Below are 25,680 nucleotides of genomic sequence, written 5' to 3' on the forward strand. Positions count from 1 at the left end.
CAGTCTCTCTTTGTGTGTCTGGACTGAGATATGTAAAGCTTGGGAACAGTGAGTTGTCACATCTTCTGTTGGGTGGACCATGGCAGGGCAGAAGGCCCACCTGTAAAGGTGAGGGGCATCGAGGAAGAAAGCAGACTCACCAGCAATGAAAGGCAGGGCCACCCAAATCCCGGGCTCTGCCCCCATTTGCTTTGCAGTCTTGGTAGCATCCTATATTTTGGTTTCATGAAGAAGCTCAGAATCCTTATAGCAGTTGACGCCATGTAGACACAGAGTTTCAGCTTCTTGCTGAAGACACTGCCCAGCTGTCAGAAGAGGAGCAGAGATTCACATCCAAGTCTTCTTTACTCCAAGCTAAGATTTTTGTCATCATAGTGTACTCGCTGTCTCCAGGACCATGCAACACACATTCTACCAGGATATGAAAGGGTCGAGGGAGGGAGAAACCATTCGCACCGAAGTCTTAAAGCAAGATTGAACTTGGCCTAGGCGTGACTTAAGCAACCCAAGAAGCCCACTGACCAGGTTTCTATTAGCAAAATGCAGAATGGTTATCTTTGACCAACTGCTCCCTGTGGGTGAGGTTTGTGTGTTGTTAATAGTGGGGTTAATGTCAGTACTCCCGAGGAGTCTCAAACTATTTACATCAAAACAGCTTTTGTTCTCTATAGCGCTGGGACTGGATTTGTATTTTATAATAGAGAACACATCCAGCAAGCAGCAAGATGTGTATCATATACACAAGAAACACCAAAATGGGAATTCCACAACTATGCAGACAAGGATGGAAATGCATAGCCATCATCAAGCCATGTCTAATATAAAAAAATACAGAGAAAAATATACTCATGAGGTTGTCTCTAACCATTGGCCCCTTTTCCCCCCAAATCTCCCTCCCAATTCATTTGGCAAGATTCTTTGCAGTGCTACATTCACAATATACACATTGCTTAAGGGAAATAGGTTTCTCTATAGTCTCACTTCATAATCAGACGAGACTCTTAGAAAAGATGTTCCAAACAAAGCTGTCTTGAAAGGAAACCAGCCTCTTCCCACTGGCTAGTAAATTTCCTGGCTTTCTGCCAGTTGGCCATGCTGTGTTCCACATCATATTGTGGTGCCCCCTTCCTGCCAGAGCTGGACCCTACGGTATTCCTTCAGGACGGACCCGGGTCTATTAACCAGCAAACACGAAAGATGCAAATTATCTCCCAACTCCATGCCTGAAGTCTGCAAACGTTATTCTTAGGAAGGTGCTGATTATGGCAAATTATGAATTAACGTGTCAGGCACTGAGATTTGAAACCTTCTAACTGTGTTTACTGTGTAAGGGCCCCCAAGTGAAATGAAAAATAGAAGGGGGAAAACAGCAGAATCAGTGATTCAGTGCTTGAGAAGGTCGCCAACATCTGATTTCTGCCTATCTGACTGCAGCTCCACCAGCGTGGACACACGTGGGCACGTACACGTACACACATACACACGTGCACATAGTAAAGCAGAGGATAGGCACATGCACCAGAAACAATCGGAGCAATAGCTTCTGGTCCTTCCGGTCTAGGCTTTTTGGCTGATTTCATCACCACAAGTTTGCTGATTCAGATCATTCCATTTTCAGTCTCTCCACGAGAACGAATGGGACTCCCACATGCACCAGGCAGCAGCGGGCAGTGCTGATACGATGGTAAAGAAGGCGGAGGTGAGCTCTTCCCCCTGAGACCACTTGTCCTGATGCACTGCGATTGGAAGTGTGGTCTGGACAAGCAGCATCCACAAGCTTGTCAGAAACTCATGTTCTCAGGTCTCACCATTACCCCCTGAATCAGAATTTCTGCTTGTGAGGCCCAGGAAGCTTTGTTTGAACAAACTCTCCAGATGATTCTTAAGCATGCTCAAGTTGATAAATACTGGGACAATAGCACCAATATTTCAATAACTTTGGCAGACCCATTTCGGTAAATGGAAATCCAGGGGTTTCTAACAACTGTTTCAGCCTGTGTAGATTCTGAAGGCTTAGCCATTTCTGTATGGGAGTTAAGCTATGCCTCAGGAGTCTTCTGAAATTAGATCAACAGAGGATCCCAGGCAATACGAAAAAAAATCCTTTAAAAAATACTATAGTAATATTGGCTACACATCTCTGCTAAAGATTTGTGTGGCTCCCATTAAATTACATTTCCACCAGGAAGGGACCCAGTAAAACAAAAGTTTCGTCAATCTCTGATCACATTACAGTTATTCTTTAAAAGGAAAAAACCTGATTATATGCTGAGCACATAGTCAATTGCAGAACAAATTGTTTTATTTGAGGAGAGTTGCTGGTCAATATGGGAAGGAATGATGCCCTTCATTTTCTTCATTGGCAATAGATCAATATGAAGTTGACAGTTCCTAGTTCCCAGGTAAGATAATGCTTCCAGGTAGGAAAGACAATATTTAAGGCTTCAAAAGCAAGGAAACCAAGTTCCTTTATTAAATACTTTCTTATAGGAAAGTGAGGCTAGGGGCCATGTTTTCATTTTTAATGACTCTTTTGAACGCAAGTTTCAAGTGTTCCTCCATCCACATCTGCCTGGTGGTTTCCTGGTTCCTAGGAGATCCTGTGAAGGTGAAGCACAAGCTAATTATGTGATCTTCCTCTTGCACAGAGCATCTGCTCCGAGTCTCTATCTACTTCCTGCACGGCTGAACTGGATTTCCCGCTACAGAAACCCAGGGACGGGCTTTCCCTTTTTTGCTGACCCACCCCTCCATTCTTCTGAGAACCTGGTCTAAATTGCAACGACTCTTATTAATCCTTACTACATTCAGGCACTGGATTAAGTGTGCCATACTGCTCCTCCCCTAATCCTAACACAGGGTGAGGAATAAATGCTACCACCGTCCCCATAATATGGCTAAGTGAACTGAGTCACGGAAAGATTAGTTATCCGCCAGAGAGCAAGCAGACTAAGTGATAGAGTGGGGATCTGAAAGGCGGTCACCTGGCTCCTGCTGCCTTAGGCCACCCTCCTCCTTCTTCCCTTTCCACCCCATTCTGCAGTTCTCCACACTGAACGGAGTCTATAGGCAATGTGTGGAGACCACTGCTATTCCACGCTTCTGTTACTAGGTGAAAACTTTCTTAAACACCAATATGTGAAACCTATTAGACAACAGAGAGAACACAACAAAATATAGTTGATACTTATTATTCACGGTGGTTCTGTGAAGACTATATACAGTTGTCTAAAGTCACCTTGGCAGCTGAGCTAGCAAAACCTGAACCATTGCTTCTAGGAGAAATACAGGGTTAGGTTCCTGCAACTCTCTCGTCACAGCATTTCAGCCACCAACCCATATATAGCCTTGCTTTATGTGTGTTTCTGTTTAAAGACACCATGGGAGAGCCACGCCTGCCGTAGCAGACTGGACAGAGATTTCCCTGCAGGCTTTGAAGAAGTGGGCCTCCATGTTGTGAGAAAGCCATGTGTCAAGGACCGAAGGAGCCGGCAGAGCTGAATTCTCTTCTGTTTAAAGACACCATATATATATGGTACCATCTAGCTACCATATATATATATATATATATATAATATATATTACATATTGTTGATTCATTAACGTTGAACTCATGGCCAACAGCACTCTAACTCATGCCTCAATGATGCTCACCTAACACAGTTCATCACAGGCACTCTTAGGAACACCAGACGGTGCTTAAGCACTGTTTGGGGGCCATTTGGGGGGCATTTTAAACAGCAAAATTACTGCACAGAAACCCCACAAAAATGTGGAAATCATTCGCAGATGAATAATGAGGATCAGCGGTACCAGTCTTATTCCTCAGCTATCCTGCCGCTCCGCTGATGTTCGTAGGAAGAACCAATTATTTGAATGTTCTGGGTCTGATAGGTATTTTCCAGTCCTTTTTTGCTGGATGTCTGCTCTTCCGTGAATGCAGTCAGTCACCCCCTTCTCTATACGCATTGCAAACATCACAGTACACCTGCTCTCTGCTTGTCTACTACTGCCTGGTGTTCTCATTCCTCTCCCATCCCTTCTGCAGTCTGGGAATTTCTCTGACTAGGAACCCTTCTGAGCTTCTCACTCTCTGCATGCTCCCTATGTGATGATGCCCTTGGCTTCAGTTGCAATCCCTAAGGAAGCTCAAGCTGCCTCCCACTCAACTGCTTTTTTGTTTCTTCTTCCTGGAAGGTTCTCCCCTGATATCCACACAAAAACTCACTTCCCCTCTTCCTTCAGGTGTCTGCTATGATGCCACCTCCCCTAGGCTGTCATCCCTTTACCCTTCACTTTCCCTTTACCCTCCTTCATTGGCTTCCTGGCTTCTCACACCACCTGAAATATTACATATTTGTTGTTTATTCCTTTGTTGTTTTTAAGCCTCTTGTGGCAGACACATTCTAAAACTGGTCCCCAAGATTCCCGCCCCTGATATACACACACCTATGATCCCCTCCCTGGATGAGAGGGACCTCAAATGTAGGGGGATGGTCACTCCTTGATTGGTTGTGCTGACAAAGTGGCGGGATAGCTATGCCTGCCGTAGCAGACTGGACAGAGATTTCCTGCAGGCTTTGAAGAAGTGGGCCTCCATGTTGTGAGAAAGCCATGTGTCAAGGACTGAAGGAGCCGGCAGAGCTGAATTCTCCCAGCAATCAGGATGATCCTGGAAGAGGCCTCCGAGCCCAAGATGAGAACATAGCCTGACCAACACTTGGATTTCAGCCTGTGAGACCCTGAGCAGAGAGCACAGCTAACAGGTATCCAGACTCCTGACCCACAGACACTTAGACAATAAATGGATTTTGCTTTGAGCTGCTAAGATTTTGATAACTAGTCACACAGCCATAGATACACCATCCATTAAAATGCAAGCTCCATGTGGGCAGGGAGCCTATCTGTTTTGCTCACTGCTTTCTCCTCAGTCTGGATAAAAGCTCTCAGCCCATGGTTGGAGCTCAATAATGAGAATGGGCTGGGGATGTGTGGCCCAATTTCACCTGGGGTCCAGAGCCCTCCCAAAGATTTATTGCAAATTCCCACCTTCCTCCTTCATGCCTCTCTCTAGCTACCATCCTTCTGGTTCTTCAGTTAGGCAGCAAACAATGTGTGTGTGATGCACTGCCCCTTGATGAGTGTTTTCTCCAGACCCCAGTAGAACTGAGTGTGCAGATATGGGTAACCTAGAAGGGTTGTCTCCCAAGGGGAGGGCCAGGACACAAAGCACGCTGCCTTCTCTGCCCTGAGGACAGCTCTGCCCATGGCCGGGTTCTTCCAGCTTTTAATGTGGAACCCATGGGGGCCTCTCAAAGAATTCTTTCTAAATAAACCCAGTGCCTTTCTTGGGAATCTTATGGGACAGCTGTTAATACAGTGACATTTTCTACATCATTTAATCTATGCTGATAAATTCTACTTCAGACTCTCCACTGAGCATCACATGCATTTATCCATCTGCCTGCTGGTTACCTATGCTTGGAAGTCTCATAGGCACCACAAATTCAACATGTCCAAAAACTGAACTAGACATTTCATTCCTGAAACCTTCTTCTCCAGGGTTCCATATCTCATTGCCTGGCATTTCCACCTGGTGGTCCAAGCTGTAAACCTTAGAATCACTTCTGAGGTGCCCTCTCCCTCACCCTGTGGGTCTGATCAGTCATCCAGAGAGTCAGACCTCTTTCTTCTCCTTTGAAAATGGCTCTTGGCTCCATTCACATCACTGCAATGTCCTCACCGTCGCCTGAGGTCAGGCCACCATCACCATCTTAGTCCTGCTTCAGAAAGCATCACAGGGGCTCCTCTGCCCTTCGCCCTTATAATTCATTTTCCATGGTGCAGCCATCTATCTCTTAATGCAAATATGATCATGCGCCTCCCCGTGCATGCCTTCCCATGGGTTCCCTGGGTTCCCATTGCCCTTGCTGCACTGAGCTGATGGGGCTCACCCAACCGCTCATTTCCTCCCACCGTTGTCTTCACCAGGCGCGTCCCTACCCTTCAGGTCTCTTCTGCATTACCTCCCTAAGACTTGGTTAGAGCTCCCTCTTATTCATTTTCATATCTATCAAAATGGTCATCCTACTGCATTATAATCAACAACCCAATGCCTGACTCCCTACCGGAACAGAAGATGCGCAGGGCAGAAATTGCATCATCTTGTTGGTAACTGTGTTCCAGTGACCAGCCCACTTTAGGACAACAGATGGTGCTTAATAATTACAGGTCGGTGAACAAGAGAATGATGAGAAGACACAGATGCTGGCCCCCGGGAGCTCACCACCGTGTTGCGGAGTTAACACATAAACGTGGGAAAGTGAACTACCCAATAGCAAAATCACAACACTAGGTCGTGTTAGATGCTGTGGAGCTCTATTTGATCAACTGTGGGTGAGAACTACAGAAGGGGAACAGCCATGAGTTCAGAGACACATGGGAGGCCTGTGCGTGGGGAGTATCTCACCAAGAAGTCACCCCTTGAGCTGAGTCCTGGTCAAGGCAAAGAACTGACAGAGAGAAAAACAGGGAAAGTTTCTCTGAAAGAGGGGGACATACAAGAGAGGCTCCTGGGAACGGGGTGGCGAGGCGGGAAACAGAAGACACACCCAAGACAGTTTAAGTGGGAACAGTTCAGCAAAGAAGCAACTTGATGAGGTATGGGGACCAGCAGATAAACAGGATGGTGCAGCGCCCAAGGTCTTGGAACTGGCAGAGCTCGTACTACATCAACGACAGCAAGGTTTGGAGGAATGAGGAGAGGACACGGGCTCCCTAACTTGTGTCTCAGGGAGCCGTGCAGGAGGAGGCCTCGCCTCCCCACAGGAGCTGGGAGAAGAAAGCAAAAGGGAGACAGTGGATGGAGGGCAAGAAGGCACAGAGCTGGGTGAGGTGGGCTGGGCAGGGGTGCAAATGCAAAATCATCATAGGTAATCCGTTTGACTTCGCAGCAGAAATACTCTACGGAATCAGGGCATCTTTAGGATGCAGGCTCTGGCAGGTTCCTGGTCCCCATTTGAAGGGTCACGGAACGAGTGAATGAACGAGTGGGAACGGATGCTGTGCACCCACAGTGTATTCCACATACCGCACAATGTCAGACCAGATTAGTGAGTCTGGCCTCCATTGCATCACAATGGGCAGCTGAGTAAAGCTTATAGCAGCGGAGTGACAAAATAAGATTCATCCAGAGTGCTCTAGATGAATTAAGCTCAGCAGTGGCGCATTGGGAGAACAGAAGGGCAAGAGTCTGGATGCAGACAAATGAAGAGGCTCCTGGTGGTTGTGATGATGGGAGTTATAATAATAATAATTTATTGAGTGTTTTCCATAGACCCGGCCGGGTGGCATTTGCTTCAGATAAATTGTCTCTCCTCCTGCCCACAGTTCCACTCTCTGAGGCAGGTACTAACGTGCCCCTCATTTTACAGGTGAGGAAACGGATGCTCTGAGAAGTTGAGAAACTTGCTGCTGGTATATTGCTGGTAACTGGCAGCGCTCCAATTCACTTGATGTCAGAGCCCACGTGGGCTACCCCTGGGCAGAGCCGTGTGCTGGGTTAGAAGTGACAGGGGGCACAGTCAGCAGGCCCTGTGCTGGTCTTGAGGGCAGGACCATAGCCCAAGAATCCCCTCCATGTTCCCCACACGAAATGCCATGGGGTTCACTTAGATGCCTCCTGGGGCTGCTCCCACCACTCAGGTGTTAGCAGCAGAGCAGGGAAGATCTAACGTACTTAGCATTGCCAACTCAGAGCCGCTATCAAATTGTTCAGTATTTGCCTGAGTCGGGGCAAGTGTGGTGGTTTGGGATAGTTCTGCCTACCCTTCAAAAAAGTGTCCTGGTGAGGCCAACCATAAATATCCCTCCTGAACTGTTCAGATCGAGACTCCATCACCACCATCCCTGATCTCTCAGTAAATAAATCAATAAACAGAATAAGGGGTAGAGTCCAATAAGATTATGAACCAAAACAATGGGGAAAGAAAATGATAGTTGAGATTCACGGTTTTGTTGTGTTATTATTCATTTTTGTTGTTAATTTTGGTTGTTTTGGAGACACTGCTGAGGAGACAAAGGCTGGGATACAATATATATTCCTTGAGAATGAGGGTTAGCCTGAGATTTCAGAAAATCCAAGTCTGTCACACCACTGAAATTAGAAACCTGGGCATATGAAGCAAGCCATTTTTTTGTAACTCCTAATGCTTGTGTGCATAATTCCAAATCAAACATATTCACATTATTAACTTTTTAAAGTTTATTAGTCTCAGTGCTAATGAACTCATTCATCCTTGGCAAATGCACATGGCTCCCTAAAGAAACGTCAATAGATAGATCGGCAGTGAAGTGAGCACATCCACTGGTTGATGCCAAATTCCGCTTGGCTGTAAGGACTGGAAAGACGAGATCACTTCCAAAGAGACACTTGGACTCGGTATCGTGTAATGGGAAAAGCACCAGAGCGGATGTCTGCAGACTGGGATTCTACACCTGGCTCTGCCACGTGGTGGCTGGGTGACCTTGAGCAAGTATTCTGCAAGAAGAGGAGAGTGGGCTGGCTTATCCCTAACATTCTCCCTAGATCTGTAATTAAATCCTCTCCCTCCCCACCCAGCACACCCATCCCCTTCTAAGAGTTATCAGTGTTTACATATGTTCCATTGCATGATATCTTATATTCAGACATCTGTCTCGTTAAACAATGGTTCGTCCTTTGCAGATAAAATTAAAACTTGGCTCTTCGGGAGATACCATGCCACAGGTTATGGGTTTTAATTTCTGACCCGTTGGAACATTGCACAAGTTCAGAGTTGTAATGAGTTTCCTAACCTGCGTTCGTTTGTGTCAGCCTCCGTGACAGTGTGTTGAGCACGCCACGGGAGATAGAAAATGGAACGGCCTTTAAAAAAAAATCTAAGCAAGCCTCCCTTTCTCTCAATTATCAGTTCTGAAAAGTAGCCTGAACATGGGTGCTCTTCTGTTTGGAGGTTTCTGAACTGCTAGCATTAATTCTCCAGGGTAAACTTCCTGTCTTCACGCAATGATGGGTTTTTTTCTTCCTTTCCCTCAGATCTTTAAAATCACACCACAGCTAGGGAGTCAGGACGGCTTTCCTCCAATGCTTCATGGAAAGAGACTGCCTTTTTATTGAGCAAAAGCAAAAATAATAATCGTGAAAAGCTTTTGCTTCTGGACCGCATAAATTATCTCCAATTTTCCTCATTATTTTCTTCTGCAGGGTATAAAGAGATAGCCTGCAGTAAAATATGTATCAGTACAAAACAAATAGAAAACAGTTTAAACCACTGAAGTATTTACCTTTTTTATTTAAAAAAAAAGACATTTTAATCCTATTAACAGTAAATTATATTACCTATTGTGGAAGCAGACATGAAAGAAATATTTGAAGCATGCAGTTAATTATGATACCAAGCGACAGGTAATATTTATGCTCCTCTTCTACGGCCTCAGCGGCGTTTCTCTCACTAACTGTGAGTCACAGGCTGATTGAAGTCTTGAAACCAGTGCTGAGACCGACCCACAGACACATCTGCGGGTAGATGCCTCATTCTGTAGCTAATTAATGGTACAAGAAATAGCCATTGTTTATTCTCTTATAGTCCTGATTTCACATAGAGGGAAAATATTCTAATTCTCCGATTCAGCATATTTATTAACTGCCCATACGGGCACAGCAAAGCGGGGAGTTTGCAAACGAATATCTGTGTCTCTGTGAGGCTGGTGGGCTTTTTGAAACTCCAAGACATTCATAAAGGACCGGCCCTCCTTGAGGGAAGTGTGCAACCCATTTAAGTAAGTCAGGTGTTTTAGACACTATGATGTATTTCCCTACAATTGGAGTAAAATATAAAATATTGGTTGGAGTTAGCAAGTCATATTCCTGTTTGATGATAACACAGTGACCTTGCCAAGTTATGTCAGAGAAACAGGTAACAGGTTCCTGCTTGCTGGCTTTCCAGTTGAGAATGGCCCAATTGCAGGGGGAGTTTGCTAAGAGACCACTCTTGAGGACGGAGGGTTTAGGACCCACCCTCCAGTCTATGCTGCAACAGGCCAGAGTCTGAAGCAGCAAAATGTATCTCCTTCTTTTCACACATAGACGGCTAAGTTATTTTATAACAGTTGTGGACATCCAATCGTCCTCTATCAGAGTCCCAGTATATGTCCTGTTATTTCCAGCAGTGGTGACATGTTTTATTTGAACTACCCCATTGTTAACTGTGAGTTTCACTTAACACTCTGGTTTCATGACTACTTGCAACTCCCAAAATGGATTGAGTGGGAATCCCATTGTCTATGGAAGTCTATAGTTGACCATAAGACATTCTCACTACTAGATGGTATCTTAAGATGAAGAGCCAATATAATCCTAAGGATAAAAGTTTTTACTCACCTATTATTCCCCATTAGATTTCCATTAGATTAATTAATTTTTATGTCATAACATAATTGTCAGAAATGCCTATGATTTGAAATAACAAGAGCCATCCAGCCTTTTGAAGACTTACTATATACTAAGAGCTTTGCATATGTTTTCCTTTACCCTCACAATAAATTTGCAGTCAGCACTAAGATTCACCTCGGTCAAGGTAGAAATTGAGGCTCAGAGATGCTACGTAACTTGCTGAAAACCAAGAGCCCATGCATCAAAGAACCACAAATCAAGTGTAAGCAGGTACTTGGTCCTCACCACCACCTAGTTCTCATTTAAATATTTTGGTACTACAAAATTATTACACAAATATTAACAATTTGAGTGAAAGCATTTAAATTTGAATTCAATATCCATTATGAGTTAGAGAAATAATTCTACCAGACTTCATTTAGCTACAAAATATTCAGAACATTTCATCCAATTTTCAAATTATAATGAGATCATTTTTTTGCTGAGGTGTAATTTACATTTTCTGAAATGCACAGATCTCAAGTGTACAGTTTGATAAGTTTTGACAAATGCATACATCTGTGTAACCCAAGACTCTGTCAAGATAAAAAGTGTTTCCATCACACCAGAGAATTCTGTCATGCTTGCTCCTGACCAATCCCTGCCCATCCACATGGGCACACACTGTTCTGCTTTCCTTCAGATGATTTTCACGTGTTCTTAACTTCATGCAGAATCATATGGTATCATGTTGGTTTCCTATTGCTTCCATAACAAATTACCACACACTTAGCTAATTTTACTCATATTCATTCACGTGTGTGTGTTTAGTTCTATACAATTTTATCACATGTGTAGGTCCCTGTTTCCACCACCACCGTCAAAATACTGAACAGACATCACCACAAAGGTCTCAGTTGTGGCCATGTTATAGCCACACCTACCCCTTCTTCACTTCCCCCTCCATATCTAGCCACAAGAAACCACTCATATTTTATCATTTCGAAAATTTTGTCATTTAAAATGTTTATATAGATGGAGTCATACAGTATGTAACATTTTAGATTGCCTTTTTTCATTCAGCATAATTACCTGGACATTCATCCAAGTTCTTTTATGTACTTATAGTTTGTTTATTTTATTGAGGAGTAGTATTCCATGAGATATATGTGCCACAATTTGTTTAACCATATCCTTATTGAAGGATATCAGGGCTGTTTCCAGTATGGGGCTATTAAAAAAATAAAGGAAATGTGAATATTTATGTACAGCTCTTTGTATGAACATTTTTTCATTTCTTTGAGATAACTGCTGAAAATTTCAATTGCTGAGCTGTATGGTAATTATAGACTTAGCTTTAAAAGAAAAACAAAACTGCAAAACTCATTTCCAGAGTGGGTGCACCATTTTACCTTTCCACAACAATGCATGTATGACTCACATCCTCACCAGCATTTGATATTATCACTATTTTTAATGTTAGCCTTTCTGATAAGCATGTAATGACAGCTCATTATTTTAATTTGTGTTTGCCTACTGGCTAATAATGCTGAACATCAATTAATATGCTTATTTTCCATTTATAATATCATCTTCAGTAAAATGTCTATTCATGTTTTAGTGCATTTTCTAATTGGATTGCTTGCCCTTTTACCTTGGAGTTGTGAGAGTTCTTTTTATATCCTAGTTACTAGTCCTTTGTGGGATATGTGGTTTGCAAATATTTTCTAACAGCCTATAGTTTGGTTTTTTTATCCTCTTCATACAATATTTTGAAGAGCAAAATGTTTTAATTTTGGTAAGGATGAAGAAATCAATTTTTTCTTTTATGAATTGAGCTCTTAGTGGCAAGTCTAAGAATTCTTTGTCTATCCTTAGATCTCAAGATTTCCTCCTATAAGGAAGTTCTATAATTTTGTGTATTACATTAAATCCATAATAAAGAAGTTCTATAATTTTTTGTATTACATTAAGTCTATAATCCATTTTAGGTTAATTCTTGTACAAGGTGTGAGACCTAAGTCAAGACACTTTTTTTATGGCCTATGGTTGTTCAATTGTTCAAGCAATTTTTTGAAAAGTCTATCCTTCCTCCATTGAATTGCTTTTCTACCTTCAAAAATAAGTTAAGTGTATATTTGCAGTTCTATTTCTAAGTTCTCTATTCTGTTCCAAGTATGTATGTGTCTATCCCTCCACCAACTCCTACTTGGTATGGATAGCTTTTCTTCTTACTTTATTTTTCTTCATCAAAATTATTTTAGCTATTCAAGAGCTGTACCTTTCTACATAAATCTTAGAATAAGTTTGTCTATACCTGCAAAATATCTTGCTGAGATTTTGATAGGAATTGCATTAAACCCAAGGATGAATTGAGGAGAAGTAACATCTTACTCTGTTGATTTGACTAATCCATTAATGTAGTATGGTTTATTCCTTATTTGAATCTCCTTTGATTTCTTTCATCAGCATTTTTTAATATGAAAGATACAGACCATGTACATTTTTTTTTGGTGGATGCTTTATTATTTCATTTTCTTCAAGGCAACTATAAATGGTATTTATTTTTAATTTAGATTTCCACATGTTCATTGCTAATATAGATAAATGTGTTTTGATCTTGTGCCCTACAAACTTGCTGAATTCACTTATCATATAAGTTTATGTGTATGCACAAATTCCTTCAGATTTTCTACAGAGGCAATCATTCATCTTCAAATAGAGACATTTTAGCTTCTTCTTTACTGATATGAATGTCTTTTGTTTCTTTTTCTTGTCTTGTTACAGTGGAAAGTATTGCCAGTACTATGTAAAATAATAGTGGTGAGAACAAATGTCCTCGCCTTGTTTATGATCTTAGGAGGAAAGCATTAAGTCACCACTAAGTATGATGTTAGCTGCTGGTGTTTCATACACATGCTTTTTATCAAGATGAGGTAATTTCTTTCTATTTCTAACTTGCTGAGAGTATTTTTAAAAATCATGAATGGTGGAAGGTGGCGGAGGAGTAGGAGACCTGGATTTCGTCTGGTCTCAGGAATTCAGCTGGATAGGGATCAAACCATTCTGAACACCTACAAACTCAACAGGAGATCGAAGAAAAGAAGAGCAACAACTCTCTCATCAGAAAAGCGACCACTTTCTGGAAGGTAGGACGTGCGGAGAAGTGAATCCGAGGCGATATTCGGGAGGATAGACTGCGGGGGAGGGGCCTCCGTCGGCCACTTCTGGCAAGTGATAGAGCCGCGGAGCACAAAATCGGAACTTTCAAAAGTCTGCTCCGCCGAGGGACGTCACTCTGGTGGCTAAGCGGGGGGTGGAACCCTCCGGGACAGTGTGGTCTCAGGACCCACGGGGTCACAGAAAGACCGGGGGTGCCTGAGTGTGGCAGAGCTCCCAGGTATCGGAGCAGGGAAGCCGGCTGCAGAGGCGGAGCCCAGGCGCGGGCTCTCAGCTCGGGGTTGCCATAAACCGTGATCCGCGGCACAGTCGGGCCACTGCTCCTCCAGCAGGGTCCCAACAAGCGGCAGATCCGGGGAGACTCACCTTCCTCCCCTGGGAGGAGCCGCGCGGGAGTGCGCCGCAGGGATCTGCTGGGTTTGGAGACTCCACCCGGGGTCGGGTGCCAGAGATAGAGACGCGGGGTCACAGGCCGGGTGAGCACGGAGTGCGGCCGGAGACCGGGGAGACGGGAGTGACTGACGGCTTTTCTCTGGGGGCTCACTGAGGAGCGGGGCCCCGAGTTCTCGGCTCCTCCGTGGCGGAGATTGGGAGGCCGCCATTTTCACTCTCCGCCTCCAAAGCTGTACGGAAAGCTCGCAGGGAACAAAAGCCCCGGAGAGCAAACCCGAGCAGATTACTTAGCTGGGAGGGGGCAAGGGCGGGGCAATTCCGCCTCCGGCAAAGACATTTGGAAACCACGGCAACAGGCCCCTCCCCAGAAGATCAGCGAGAACAGCCCGCCAAGGCCAAGTTTACCGATCAATGAGAACGGCAGAACTCCAGCGCTAGGGGAATACTGCACATAGAATTCATGGCTTTTTTACCATGATTCTTTAGTCTTTCAAAGTTATTTTTTTTTAACTTTTTTTCTTTTTTTTTTCTTTTTGAATTTTTCTTTTTCCCTTTTTCAACCAACATCTTATCAATCCCTTTTTTTAAAAAAAAAAATTTATTTTTCATTTTTAGAGTCATATTCTATCCCTTCATAGTAGTTACCCGTATTTTTGGCTTATATATATAAGTTGTTCTCTCTTTAAAATTTTGAGATAGTTTCTTCTAACAGATCAAAATATACCTAAATCTCTAGTATATGGTGTTTTCTATTCCCCTGCCTGATCACATCCTCTCCCTTTTTTTTTTCTTTTTTTAAATCCTCTTCTTTCTTTTTTCAAACAACTTCTTATCAATTCCTTTTATAAAATTTTTTATAATTTCCATCTTTACAGTCATATTCCATCCCTTCATCATATCAATCCTTATTTTTGTACATATATAAGTTTTTCTTTCTTTAAAATTTTGGGAGGCACTTTCTTCTAAAAGACCAAAATACACCCCAAATCTAGTGTGTGGCACTGATCTATATACCAGCCTGATCATATTTGATCACATTCTGGTTTTTTTGTTGTTGTTGTTTTGTTTTGTTTGTTTTTGTTTTTATCTTTATCTTTTTCTTTTTTTTCTTTTTCTTTTTTCTCTCTTTCCCTTTCTTTTCCCACTGCGTCAGGTTTTTTCTGATTTGTTTAGAGTATATTTTCTGGGGACGTTGTTACTCTGCTAGCATTTTCTTCTCTCATTAATCTATTCTCCTCTGCACAAAATGACAAGACGGAAAAAATCACCTCAACAAAAAGAACAAGAGGTAGTACCAACTGCCAGGGACCTCCTCAATACGGACATTAGTACGATGTCAGATCTAGAGTTCAGAATCATCACTTTAAAGATACTAGCTGGGCTTGAAAAAAATATGGAAGTTATTAGAGAAACCCTTTCTGGAGAAGTAAAAGAACTAAAATCCAACCAAGTAGAAATCAAAAAGGCTATTAATGAGGTGCAATCAAAAATGGGGGCGCTAACTGCTAGAATAAATGAGGCAGAAGAGAGAATCAGTAATATAGAAGATGAAATGATGGAAAATAAAGAAGCTGAGAAAAAGAGAGATAAACAACTACTGGATCACGAGGGCAGAATTCGAGAGATAAGCGATACCATAAGACGAAACAACATTAGAATAATTGGGATCCCAGAAGAAGAAGAAAGAGAGAGAGGGGCAGAAGGTATAATGGAGCAAATTATAGCAGAGAACTTCCCTAATTTGGGGAAGGAAACAGGCATGAAAATCCAGGAAGCACAGAGAACCCCTCTCAAACTCAATAAAAATAGGTCAACACCCCGACATCTAATAGTAAAACTTACGAGTCTCATAGACAAAGAGAAAATCCTGAAAGCAGCTCGGGAGAAGAGATCTGTAACCTACAAGGGTAGAAACATTAGATTGGCAACAGACCTATCCACAGAGACCTGGCAGGCCAGAAAGGACTGGCAGGATATATTCAGAGCACTAAATGAGAAAAATATGCAGCCAAGAATACTCTATCCAGCTAGGCTGTCATTGAAAATTGAAGGAGAGATAAAAAGCTTCCAGGACAAACAAAAACTAAAGGAATTTGCAAACACAAAACCAGCCCTACAGGAAATCTTGAAAGGGGTCCTCTAAGCAAAGAGAGAGCCTAAAAGCAATATAGACCAGAAAGGAACACAGACAATATACGGTAACAGTCACCTTACAGGCAATACAATGGCACTAAATTCCTATCTTTCAATAGTTACCCTGAATGTAAATGGGCTCAATGCCCCAATCAAAAGACACAGGCTAACAGACTGGATTAAAAAACAAGACCCATCGATATGCTGTCTGCAAGAGACTCATTTTCGACCCAAAGACAGCCCCAGATTGAAAGTGAGGGGGTGGAAAACCATTTACCATGCTAATGGACACCAAAAGAAAGCTGGGGTGGCAATCCTTATATCAGACAAATTAGATTTTAAACCAAAGACTGTAATAAGAGATGAGGAAGGACACTATATCCTACTTAAAGGGTCTATCCAACAAGAAGATCTAACAATTGTAAATATCTATGCCCCTAACATGGGAGCAGCCAATTATATAAGCCAATTAATAACAAAAGCAAAGAAACACATTGACAACAATACAATAATAGTGGGGGACTTTAACACCCCCCTCACTGAAATGGACAGATCGTCTAAGCAAAAGATCAACAAGGAAATAAAGACTTTAAATGACACACTGGACCAAATGGACTTTACAGACATATTCAGAACATTCCACCCCAAAGCAACGGAATACACATTCTTCTCTAGTGCCCATGGAACATTCTCCAGAATAGATCACATCCTAGGTCATAAATCAGGTCTCAACCGGTACCAAAAGATTGGAATCATTCCCTGCTTATTTTCAGACCACAATGCTTTGAAACTAGAGCTCAATCACAAGACAAAAGTCAGAAAGAACTCAAATACATGGAGGCTAAAGAGCATCCTACTGAAGAACGAATGGGTCAACCAGGAAATTAAAGAAGAATTAAAAAAATACATGGAAACCAATGAAAATGAAAACACAACTATTCAAAATCTTTGGGATGCAGCAAAGGCAGTCCTAAGAGGAAAGTATATAGCAATACAAGCCTTTCTCAAGAAGCAAGAAAGGTCTCAAGTACACAACCTAACCCTACACCTAAAGGAGCTGGAGAAAGAACAGCAAATAAAGCCTAAACCCAGCAGGAGAAGAGAAATAATAAAGATCAGAGCAGAAATCAATGAAATAGAAACCAAAAGAACAGTAGAACAGATCAACGAGACTAGGAGCTGGTTCTTTGAAAGAATTAACAAGATTGATAAACCCCTGGCCAGACTTATCAAAAAGAGAAGAGAAATGACCCAAATCAACAAAATCATGAATGAAAGAGGAGAGATCACAACCAACACCAAAGAAATACAAACAATTATAAGAACATATTATGAGCAACTCTATGTCAGCAAATTAAATAACCTGGAAGAAATGGATGCATTCCTAGAGATGTACCAACTACCAAAACTGAACCAGGATGAAATAGAAAACCTGAACAGACCTATAACCACTAAGGAAATTGAAGCAGTCATCAAAAATCTCCCAAAAAACAAAAGCCCAGGGCCAGATGGCTTCCCAGGGGAATTCTACCAAACATTTCAAGAAGAATTAATACCTATTCTTCTGAAACTGTTCCAAAAAATAGAAATGGAAGGAAAACTTCCCAACTCATTTTATGAGGCCAGCATTACCTTGATCCCAAAACCAGACAAAGACCCCATCAAAAAGGAGAATTACAGACCAATATCCCTGATGAACATGGATGCAAAAATTCTCACCAAAATACTAGCCAATAGGATCCAACAGTACATTAAAAGGATTATTCACCATGACCAAGTGGGATTTATCCCTGGGCTGCAAGGTTGGTTCAACATCCGCAAATCAATCAATGTGATACAATACATTAACAAAAGAAAGAACAAGAATCATATGATCCTCTCAATAGATGCAGAAAAAGCATTTGACAAAGTACAGCATCCTTTCTTGATCAAAACTCTTCAGAGTATAGGCATAGAGGGTACATACCTCAATATCATAAAAGCCATCTATGAAAAACCTACAGCGAATATCATTCTCAATGGGGAAAAACTGAGAGCTTTCCCCCTAAGGTCAGGAACGTGGCAGGGATGTCCACTATCACCACTGCTATTCAACATAGTATTGGAAGTCCTAGCCACAGCAATCAGACAACAAAAAGAAATCAAAGGTATCCAAATTGGCAAGGAAGAAGTCAAACTCTCACTCTTTGCAGATGATATGATACTTTATGTGGAAAACCCAAAAGACTCCACCCCAAAACTGCTAGAACTCATACAGGAATTCAGTAAAGTGGCAGGATATAAAATCAATGCACAGAAGTCAGTGGCATTCCTATACACCAACAACAAGACAGAAGAAAGAGAAATTAAGGAGTCGATCCCATTTACAATTGCACCCAAAACCATAAGATACCTAGGAATAAATTTAACCAAAGAGACAAAGGATCTGTACTCAGAAAACTATAAAATACTCATGAAAGAAATTGAGGAAGACACAAAGAAATGGAAAAACGTTCCATGCTCATGGATTGGAAGAACAAATATTGTGAAGATGTCAATGCTACCTAGAGCAATCTACACATTCAATGCAATCCCCATCAAAATACCATCCACTTTTTTCAAAGAAATGGAACAAATAATCCTAAAATTTGTATGGAACCAGAAAAGACCCCGCATAGCCAGAGGAATGTTGAAAAAGAAAAGCAAAGCCGGCGGCATTACAATTCCGGACTTCCAGCTCTATTACAAAGCTATCATCATCAAGACAGCATGGTACTGGCACAAAAACAGACACATAGATCAATGGAACAGAATAGAGAGCCCAGAAATGGACCCTCAGCTCTATGGTCAACTCATCTTTGACAAAGCAGGAAAGAATGTCCAATGGAAAAAAGACAGTCTCTTCAACAAATGGTGTTGGGAAAATTGGATAGCCACATGCAGAAGAATGAAACTGAACCATTTCCTTACACCACACACAAAAATAGACTCCAAATGGTTGAAAGACCTCAATGTGAGACAGGAGTCCATCAAAATCCTAAAGGAGAACACAGGCAGCAACCTCTTTGACCTCAGCCGAAGCAACTTCTTCCTAGAAACATCGCCAAAGGCAAGGGAGGCAAGGGCAAAAATGAACTATTGGGACTTCATCAAGATAAAAAGCTTTTGCAAAGCAAAGGAAACAATCAACAAAACCAAAAGACAACCGACAGAATGGGAGAAGATATTTGCAAATGACATATCAGATAAAGGGCTAGTATCCAAAATCTATAAAGAACTCATCAAACTCAACACCCAAAGAACAAAGAATCCAATCAAGAAATGGGCAGAAGACATGAACAGACATTTTTCCAAAGAAGACATCCAAATGGCCAACAGACACATGAAAAAGTGCTCAATATCGCTCGGCATCAGGGAAATCCAAATCAAAACCTCAATGAGATACCACCTCACACCAGTCAGAATGGCTAAAATTAACAAGTCAGGAAATGACAGATGTTGGCGGGGATGCAGAGAAAGGGGAACCCTCCTACACTTTTGGTGGGAATGCAAGCTGGTGCAGCCACTCTGGAAAACTGTATGGAGGTTCCTCAAAAAGTTGAAAATAGAGCTACCATATGATCCAGCAATTGCACTACTGGGTATTTACCCCAACGATACAAAAGTAGGGATCCGAAGGGGTACGTGCACCCCGATGTTTATAGCAGCAATGTCCACAATAGCCAAACTGTGGAAAGAGCCAAGATGTCCATCAACAGATGAATGGATAAAGAAGATGGGGTATATATATACAATGGAATATTATGCAGCCATCAAAAGGAATGAGATCTTGCCATTTGCAACGACGTGGATGGAACTGGAGGGTATTATGTTGAGTGAAATAAGTCAAACAGAGAAAGACATGTATCATATGATCTCACTGATATGAGGAATTCTTAATCTCAGGAAACAAACTGAGGAGTGGGGGGTGGGGTGGGAAGGATGGGGTGACTGGGTGATAGACACTGGGGAGGGTATGTGCTCTGGTAAGCGCTGTGAATTGTGCAAGACTGTTGAATCTCAGATCTGTACCTCTGAAACAAATAATGCAATATATGTTAAGAAAAAAAAAAAGAAGAAGAAGAAGGTAGTGGGAGGGGAAGAATGAAGCGGGGGAAATCGGAGGGGTAGACGAACCATGAGAGACGATGGACTCTGAAAAACAAACAGGGTTCTAGAGGGGAGGGGGGTGGGAGGATGGGTTAGCCTGGTGGTGGGTATTGAGGAAGGCACATTCTGCATGGAGCACTGGGTGTTATGCACAAACAATGAATCATGGAACACTTCATCTAAAACTAATGATGTAATGTATGGGAATTAACATAAGAATAAAAAAAATTTTTAAAAAAAAATCATGAATGGTGTTACATTTTGTCAAATGTGGATGTTTTGTTTTTGTTTCCTAGGTTTTTTGCATCAATTGACACGATGAGATGATTGTTCTTTAGCTTTTTAGCATGGTAGAATGCCTTAATTGATTTTCAAAAGCTGAACTAGCCTTGAATAACACTCCACATCCACTCTACAAATCTCTGATTTTTTATTACTGCAGTTAGTCCATATACATTATAGTGATTATTGATATGCTAGAGACTAAGCCTGCCATTTTGTTATTTGTTTAATATTTCTCTAGTCCTTGTTCCTGTTTCTCTTTTCTTGACTTTCTATAAGTTATACAGTTTTTGGAAATATATCTCTATTTATTTATAGTGTTTTTCATTTATCTCTTTGTATAGTGTTGGTAGTGGTAGTTCTTGGTTTTAAAATACACATATGTGACATTACAGTCTGGTGATGATACTGGTATCAACATTGTATCTCTTTAACTGGGGGAAATCTTACCTCCATTTAGGTCTTTTTAACCTCCCATACTTTAAAATCATTCTCCTCAATAACAGATGGTGTTAAATTTTCTGTTTCAATCATGAAATAAGATTTGAAAGCCTTTGAGAAAAAATAATCTATTGTATGTATCCATATTGCTGCTCATTCTGTTGTTCATTCCTCCTTCCACATGATCCAAGACCTTTCTTTTAAATTTTCTCTTTGTTTGAAGAACTTCCTCTGGTCAATATTTAAGGGTAGGCCTTCTAACAACAAAATCTTCTAGTTTTTCAGTTCTTTGAGAATATATTTATTTCCCCTGTATTCTTAAAGGACAGTTTTCCTGGATATAAAATTCTGGGTTGACAGTTTTCTTCTTTCACAATTGAAAATTTTATTCTACTTTCTTCTGTCATCCCATGATTTTAGATGAGCATTGGAAGAGTTTTCAGAATGATTTCTTTGCTAGTATTGGGGAAAATGCTACACTAAATGCTACTCGAATCCTACTTAACAAGGGATAAAAATATAAAAGAGGTAAGCATCAGACTGTTTCCAGGTAACTTTACTACACTGAGAATAAAACTCAAGAATGTTTATAGGGATGTAAAAATATCCAGTACTCAACACAGTCAACACAGTAAAATTTACATTATATTGTATCTAATAAAAAATAATACAAGCCAAGCAAAACAGGTATATAATATGACCAATACTAAGATGAAATTTCACACAATCAAAACTTAGAAATGACACAAATGGTAAAAACAATAGATAAGGACAAAAAGTTAGTATAACTATATTCCATATGTTAAAGGAGCTAGAGGAAGTTTGAGTACATTAAATAGAGACATTGATATTAAATAAAAGTCTAAATAAAACTTCTAGAGATAAACTTCACAGTGTCTGAAATTAGAAATACATTGGATGGGATTAACAACATATTAGACATTTCAGAAGAGAAAAACAGTAAACTTGAAGGCACAGTGATAGAAACAATCTAAAATAAAACACATAGAGAAAATAGATTTTTTTAAGTGACAAGAGCATTGGTGAGTTGTGGGACAATGTACAGAGGAACAAAGATAAGCACTACAGCCAACTTCTTGTCAAAAACAATGCAAGCCAGAAAATAGTGTGGGAACATCTTTAAAGTATAGAAAAGCAAAGAAAAAAAAAGAACAAAAAGAAAGAAAGAAATGGTCAACCTAGAGCCTGTACCAATAAAAATAGCCTTCTCAGTTGGTTGGGTGACTGCCTTCAGCTCAGGTCATGATCCTGGAGTCCCGGGATCGAGTCCCGCATCGGGCTCCCTGCTCAGCAGGCGTCTGCTTCTCCCTCTGACCCTCCCCCTCTCATGCTCTCATTCTCTCTAGCAAATAAATAAATAAAATCTTTAAAAAAAAATAGCCTTCAAAAAACAGTGATGAAACAAAGATTTTTTTTTTTTCAGAAATACATAAACTGAAAGAATTCATCACCAGTTCAACTGAATATAAGTGATGTTAAAGTGAGTCCTTCAGGCAGAAAGAAAATGATCCCAGGTGGAAATCTGGTTATCTATTAGGGTTTTTTTTACTGTAGCACTACTTATCTTTGAAACAGAAAATAGTCTATTGTGGAGGATTTCTGTTGACTATAGGCTGCTTTGCAGCATCCCTGGTCTCTACCCACTAGATGTCAGCAACACTCCCCCTTCCCCCGTTGTGACCACTGAAGTCTCTATGTATTATCAGTTGTCCCCTGGAGGTGGAAAAATTGTTCAGGTGGAGAATTACTGGTCAACACCCAAAAAAACAAAGACTATTGGAAATGATTACTGTGTGAGTAAATATGAAAGGTATTTTTCTTCTTATTTAAATCTCTTCAAAAGATAATTGACTATTTAAAGCAAAAATAATACTGTAGTCAGAGAATTATAACATATGTAGAAATAAAATACATGGCAACAATAGCTGGCAACAAAGCTGGCAAGAAAAAAATAATATTTTATAAGATTTTTATACTATATGTGTAGTGAGAAAATATCCCTTGAGGATAAACTTTTATAAGTTAAAGATGTATACCACAAATTCTACGCAACCATGAAAAACAAAACGAGGTATTATAATTAATATGCCAACAAAAAAAATATAAAATGGAATAATAAAAATGCCCAATAGTCCAAAAGAAGACAGAAGAAGACAACAAAAGGGAAAAAATGATGAATAGATGACAGAAAACAAATGGCAAAACAATTGATTTAAACTCAGCCATGTCAGTGATTATATTAAGTATAAATGATCTTAACACTCCAATTAAAAGACAGAGATTGTCAGATTAAATAATAAAAAGAAACTCACCCAATAATATTCTGCTGACAAGAAACTCAGCTTAAATATAAAGACAAAAATTGGAGGAGTTTAAAAATGGAGAAAGAATCATCATACACACATTAATTTTTTAAAAGCTGGAGTGACTATATTAATATCAGACAAAGTAGATTTCAGAACAAAGATTGTTCGGGAATGGTCATTTCATAATAATAAAGAGACCAATTCATTAAGAGGACATAGGAATCCTAAATGTTTATACATCTAATAATAGAGTTTCAAATACATGAAGCAAACACTAATAGAACTGCAAGGTGAAATAGACAAATTATAAATGGAGATTTCAACACCCCTATCTCAGTAATTGATAGAATACAGACCAAAAAAATCAATAATTATACAGAAGACTTGACCAGCATTATCAACTAAATTGACTTAATTGGCATTATCAAAAGTAGAATACACATTTTTTTCTAATGTGCACAAACATTTACTAAGAGAAACCAAATTCTGGTACATAAAACAAACTAGGAACAAAAGAGAACTTCATCAGACTGATAAAGTATATCTATTTAAAATATATAGCTAATCTCAGACCTCACAATAGAAAACAGAATACTTTCCTCTTAAAATTAGTAACAAGGAAAGAATATTCACTCTCATCACTTCTATTCAATATTGTACTGGAGGTTATAATCATAAAGCAATAAAAAGAAGTAGAAGACACCCAAATTGGAAAGGGAGAATTAAAATTATCTATATGTACAGATGACATGAAAGTATGTATATAGAAAATCCTATAGAATCTAAAAAATAAAATAAAATAAATCCCACTAGAACTAATAAGTCAGTTTAGCTAGGTCACAGGATATGAAATAAATATACAGAAAGCAATTGTACTTCTATATATTAACTACACATACTAGAAATTAAAATTAAAACAATTTATAATAATGTCAATAAATACAAAATGGGTACACTGAAAACTACAAGCTACCACTAAGAAAAATTAAATAAATTATCAATATAAGAAGAGATACTCCATTATAAACAAAATATTAGCAGTCTTTTGTAGAAATTGACAGAAGGTTTCTAAATTTCAAAGCTGCAATTTACATTACCTGATTTCAAGACTTATTATAAAGCTACAGTAATCAAAACAATGTGGTATTGGCCTAAAGATAGACAAATAGGTCAATGGAACAAATAGACTAGAAATAGATATACACATCTATAGCCAACTGGTTTTCAGCAGAGAAAAGACAATTTTTAACAAATGGTATTATAAGATTGGAGAGCCGTATTGAAAGAGAGGTTTTTTTCATACCTTAGACTATTTGCAAAAAGATATATCCAGTTAGATCATATATCTAAATGTAAGACCTAAAATTATTAAAATTTTCAAAAGAAAACAGAATAAAATCTTTCAGTTCTTCAGCTACAAAAGAGTACTTAGTTACAATACCAAAAGCATGATCCATGAAAGAAAAAAATATATCAGTAAATTGGATTCATTGAAATTAATAACTTCTAGTCTTTGAAATAAATTGTTTACAGAATTAAAATACAAGCCACAGTTTGGGATAAAATATTTTCAAATTACGTAATTGTTAAAGGTCTCATGTCCAAAATGTACTTTAAAAAAATAAAATTCTTAAAACTCAATAATAAGAACACAAATAATCCAATTTAAAATAATAATAAAAGATTTGGCCAGATACTTTACAGAAGATGATAATACAGAAGGCAAATATGTGCATGGAAGGAAGTTCAACATCATTCATCATTAGACCACACTAAACCACAAAGAGTTACTACTGCACACTTATTAGAATGCCTAAAATTGACCACGCCAAGAGTTATTAAGGATGCAAAGCAACACAAAGTCTAATACATGTCTGGTGGGAATGTAAAATGGTGTAATAACTTTGGAAATCAGTTTTGTGCTTTCTTCAAAGTTAAATCTGTACTTCTATGATTCATCCAGGAAAAATAAAAACATATGCCCACCCAAAGAACTATATATGAATGTTTACAGCAGCTGTATTCACAGTTGACAAAAACGAGAAACAACCCAAATGTCTATCAACAGATCAATGTATGAATTCATGACACATCCTCACAATGGAATACTAGAGAGCAATAAAAAGAAATCCACTATTAATACATGCAACACCATGGATGAATTTCAAAAGCGTTATGCTAAGTGTAAAGAGCCAGACATGAAAGCCTACATGTTATTATATGGTCTATTTATATGACATTCTGAAACAAGTAAAACTATAAGGACAAGAATCAGATCAGTGGGTCCCTGGACTGGTGGGTGGGGAAGAAGATTGACTACAGTGGGGTTAGAGGGAATGTTTGTGAATTAGGCACATTCATGAAAAGTCATGCAACTAGAAAAGT

This window comes from Neomonachus schauinslandi, chromosome 14 (genome assembly GCF_002201575.2).
Source record: "Neomonachus schauinslandi chromosome 14, ASM220157v2, whole genome shotgun sequence".
Taxonomy (NCBI): Eukaryota; Metazoa; Chordata; class Mammalia; order Carnivora; family Phocidae; genus Neomonachus; species Neomonachus schauinslandi.